Here is a 5,307-nt window from a genome sequence, read left to right on the forward strand (position 1 = left end):
CTATTTAGCTATGAAGTGTTGTAAAAGGCAGAATCCAGCCTGGTCAACATAGTGAAGCCCCATCTCTACAAAAAATACAAATATTAGCCTGGTGTGGTGGCACATGCCTGTGGTTCCAGTTACTTGGGATGCTGAGGTGGAAGGAGCCCACCTCACATGAGCCTTGGAGGTCGAGGCTGCAGTGAGCTGTGATTGCACCACGGCCTTCCAGCCTGAGCAACAGACAGAGACTCTGTCTAAAAAAAAAAAAAAAAAAAAGGCAGACTAAGAGGGGCTTTTGAGTGCTTCGAATGTTCTGTTTCTTGACCATGGGTGGGCTCAGTTTGTGATAATTTATTGATAATGTGTTGAGCTTATAACTTTGTTCAGTTTTCTGTATACAGCCAATACAATGTTTAAAAAGTAGGATGTCAACAAAAGAAAAACAATTACCTAGTCACACCAATTAACTGACAACAAGCAATAATCCAGGCAAGAAAGAATGAAGGCGTGAATAATTTAAAGTAGTGGAAATAAGGAGAGGGAAGCTAGGACTGGATGTATGATTGGATGTAGACATTAGACAGAGAGAGGAGTTCTTGACAATGCCCAGGATTCCAGCTTGGACAACTGGGTAAATGATGATGGTGGGACTGGTTGAGATATGGAACATTGGAAGAGTTAAGGCTGGTGAGTAGATGGTGAATACAATTGGCACATGATGAGTTCATAGTGTCTATGGACATTCATGTGGAGAGGCACAATGGCATGGGGTTTAAAAGTGAGGGCTGATTTTTATTCTGTACATGATGGAATAAATACACACCTCCCTTTATTGCCTACTGAACTTGAGTACAAAGCTTGTACAGAATGCATGCCAAACTATTTGAGAACTCTGAAAAGTAAATATTAGCAGACAGACTAGAGAAGGCTAGAATTAACAGTGCCACCAAACTGGAAGTGAGTTTACTATTTTTGTTCCTGCAGCATCCCCCAGCAGGAACTCAAGACAATCTGAAACTCAGAAGTGAGCACTCTGGTACAGACAGAGATCCAGTAGAAACCCTCTACTTCTGGTTGGAGGGGTGGAAAGGGGAGATCCAAAATGCTCAAAGAGAGTGGAGGAAATACACTGGTGCTGTTTTTATTTTTTCCCCTGTGGTCTGTCACCCCAGTCAGCAGGCGGTCCCACAGTTGAGGTGGTGGCAGTGGGAAAGAGTAGCTGGGGATGGGAAACTGCAGAAGCCAAAAGTGAATGAAAAGGGAGAACCTTACTTTTCTGTTCAATGAAGCTGCAGCTTTAAGGGGGAGGGGCCAAAACCCATTGCTTTTTTTTTGTTTTTTTTTTTGTCTCTGTCTCCCCGCCCCCTGCTCCTTCCCCGCCCCGAGCAAAGCGTCTCCTGCCACGTGGCCCAGACAACCTCCATCAATGAGAGCCTGCAGGGTACTGGAAAGTATTGGAAGGATAACGGAAAGTGAGGAGCTCAGGAATGTGGCCCCAAAGAGCTGTTATGACATCTAGGGTTTACCCTTGACCTCTGCGTCCGTTTTCTGAACCTAACTACCATAACGAAGGCTGTCAGAACTGAGAACTGAGCTAAGCGGTCTTCCCAACAGACCCAAATGACCTACTGGTTGGTCACGCGAGAAAACGGATTAGAACTGCGAAATATTTGAAAGCTTAACTGACATTGGAAATATAGGCTGTAGAAGAATAAAAGAAATAGCAACATTCTCCATAGTGGGGGTGGGGTGATGACTCTTAAAGGGAGAGCAGAGGGAGTTTATTGGGCGTGATGAACTGTTCTGTATCCTGATTATGGTGGTAGCTACATAATCTATACATGTGTTAAAATTTATAGAACTGTGAACCAAAACGGAAGAAAGCCAGTTTTACAGAATAATACTTAAAAATATATAATTTAAAAGTGTGAAGGCTCTGGTGTTCTAATTCTGGTAACACCACTCACTAGCTGTGTTGAACCCAAACAAGTTTCCACCCCTCTGTGCTTCGGTTTCCTTGCCCTCAAACAGAGACAATCCTAGTTTCTGCCTCCTGGAGAGTTTGTTATGATGGAGGTTAAATGAGATAATACATATAATGTGCTTAGACAGTGCCTGAGACATAGTGTTTGCTTAAGAAATGTCTGTGTATGTCCAGTAGTCAGTTCAATATAAGGGCCTGGGGTTCAGGAAACTGGTGAGAGGATGGAAGAAATCACTGCGTGAGTCACTGCTGTGTATATTTGGGTATTTATAGCCATAGGACAAATAGCTGCTGTGACCTTATGTTTTTAAGCCATGCAACCTACCCAGCCACCAAGCTTCCTCACTTCACTCCTGACCGCTTTCCAGTTTTCATGTAGTTCCTAACCTGTGGTGCTGTCTCCAATTTGGCCTTCAGTTCACTGACTGGTCATGACCTCTCCAAGCTGTTCTTTAAGCTGTTCTCATTCTTCTTTGTGGATCAAAACCTCTTGGACATTCTGCAAAACGCCTGGCCTAGACTCTTAAAAAAGTGACAATGTCATTAAAGACCAGGAAAAAATGGCTGGGACCTTTCTAGATTAAAGGAGACTAAAGGGACATGATAACTCAATACAATGCATGGATATTGGATAGAGCAGAGGGGAACAGCTATTGAGGCTATTATTGGGATTTTTTAGGACAACTGGCTATGACTTGTATGTGGACGAATGTCCTAGTTCCTAGGAGACACACACTGGAGTATTTAGGGTTGAATATCATGATGTCTACACTGACTTTCAAATGGCTCAGAAAAATAATGATAATTTTATATAATAATAATAATTATTATTATATATATGCACACAATTTTAGTCATTTGTGTGCCAGATAGATAAAGCAAGATGGCAAAATATGAACAATTGAAGCTAGATGAAGGGTATATGGGTACTTATTATACTAGTGTTACAACTTTTCCATAAGTTTTAATTTCTTCAAAATAGAACGGAGTAATATGACATCACTTGGAGATACGTAAAATATACATGCTTGTTTTGCAACCCCAAACAAAGGAATTGAGAATTTATCTGGAGTTGGGGTGGGACAGATGGGCTGGGAATCTGTATTTTAAAAGTTGCGGTATCCTAGCGAAGAAACACCACTGAGAGAACTTCATCTCACACCCTCCTCTACCTCCTCTGGTCCTTGCCGTCTTCCAGGATCCAAACTCTGGCACGAGTTCTCTTTGGCAGTGTCCCAGCTAGGCCTGTCCACCCACCCTCTGTAAAGTGGGTGCAGCTAGATAGTGGGGCTTGTGGGAAGAGCAGCAAAACAAGGATAGATCCTGGGTAGGTCAACAGTTATCAGATGGGCAGAGAAAGGGGGTTCTCTGAAAGAGACTGGGAAGAAAGGGCCAGGGAAGTAGGAAGAAAACCCCAAGATTCGACTCAAAGGAGGATGGAGAGATATGACAAGTCACTCTAGGTGTTCCTGCTTAGAGTTTGCATCAGGATGGGGATAACTAAGTTGTTCTGTCATTTCAGAAGTGGACCATTTGGTTGCAGAGGAGATTTTCCTGGCAAGTCCTCCCTTCCCTTTAGCAGATAGTTTGTGCCACAGGACTCATTGACAAAGGCATCCGAAGTCTCCAACAGGAAAAATTTCTTTTCCAAAAGCAGGGCCTTTGGGAACGAGATGCTGTCAGCCACTGAGAGGAAAGTTAGCAGATCAGGGTGTTTTATTTTACTTTCCTCTCTTGCTGAGTTCTGGGACATAATTTATCTTCTATTGGGAGGTGCTGTGTTAAGCCATGTCAAGGTCATTAAAAATATATGCATTTGGCATTTGGAGGTCGGGGAGAGTTTGGAGTCTGCCTTCTACTGTTTCTGGCATCTGATGGTTGTGACAATGGCAAATAAAGGCCTGGAGGCCAAGTGTAACCTTAGGGAAGGAAAATGAAAACCTACCACCCTTCTCTTCATCAATTGTCTCCATCACAGCTGGGGTTTCTAGTCGGTCATAAGGGGCACTGCTCACCTTCCCCATCTGCCCCCCAATAGGTATGTTAGTTCAGCTCTGGAATCTTTTAACATTTAGTGAAGTCCATTTTAAAAAGGAAAAATGAAAGGAACCAAAAAAAAAGCAGAAATAAGCAAAGGAAGTAAAGAACAGTTAAGCAGCACATGGCTCGCTCCAATGTATCCTTCCCATAGCAGACTGAGTGAGCACTCCAGAACACAAAGCTTACTCTGAAACTGCAGAGCTCAAACCCTTCAAGTGGTTTCTCCTTGAACTTAGCAGTGAATCCACATAGTACTCTGATGCCAGCTGACTTTTCTAGCCTTGTCACCCTTCAGTTCCCCTTCACACACTTTCTACTCCAGTGCCATGTCTCCTGGATTCCTAAGCAAGCCATGCCTTTATTCACCTCTGACGTTTTGCACATGGATGGGCACCCACCAGCCACTCAAGTGTGGTGGTGAATAGTACAGAGTCAAGTCTCATTTTGCCTGGGCGTCATCCCAGATGTAGGCAACTTTCTGATCCTCTGTACCTTCATTTCCTCAGTTGAGAATTGGGGCTACCAAGAGAGGCACCTTGAGGATTAGATGTGACAATCTGTGAGAAGAGCCTAGCAGAGGGCCTGGCTCAGCACACAGTTAGCTGTTACTTAACAAACATTGATTGTCTGGGTGCCCAGTAGGTGGGAGGCCCTTATCTGTTCATTTGTTACAAGCTATTTGTAGTCTGGTGGAAAGGCAGACATGAAACCAAGACATTATAAGACAGTGTGATCCAGTGGCGCTGGAACTGTGTGGGTTTGTACCTTTTCTTCAGCTGGGCTCGCCCCAGGTGTTATCTAGAATTCAACTCTTAGCCAGGTCCGAGACTTGAGGAAGATAAGAGAAAGTAAAATACTTCCACCCTGGGAGAGGCATTTCAGACTTGAGGCACTAGCACAGCCCCACAGCTATTCAAATGTTGAAATCCTTTCCTACTGATTGGCAAGTGCCGTGAACACCCCAACTGCCTGTAACCCCTCCTTTCCTTCTACTTCACACATTCTGGCGTGCATTGGTCGGATACCATCAGAGACTGTCCTTGTCTCCTGCCAGGGTGCAAGGGTGCTAGCCTGTCTTGTTGCTCTTTAGCTCTGGTTCCCCTCAACCCCCAACAAGGAGCAGCCCTGAGCCCTCTGAGCAAATGCAAATTCCATACTTGTTCTGCGAGGCTGCATTTTCAACATTACATATGCTTCTCCTTGGGGATATTGCCTGCTCTGAGTCCCAGGAGCTGTATCGGCTTGCTTTGGGGGATGCCCAGTTCAGCCTTCTTCTGGGCTATGGTCTATGCCAGCAATAT

This window comes from Pan paniscus, chromosome X (assembly GCF_029289425.2).
Source record: "Pan paniscus chromosome X, NHGRI_mPanPan1-v2.0_pri, whole genome shotgun sequence".
Lineage (NCBI taxonomy): Eukaryota > Metazoa > Chordata > Mammalia > Primates > Hominidae > Pan > Pan paniscus.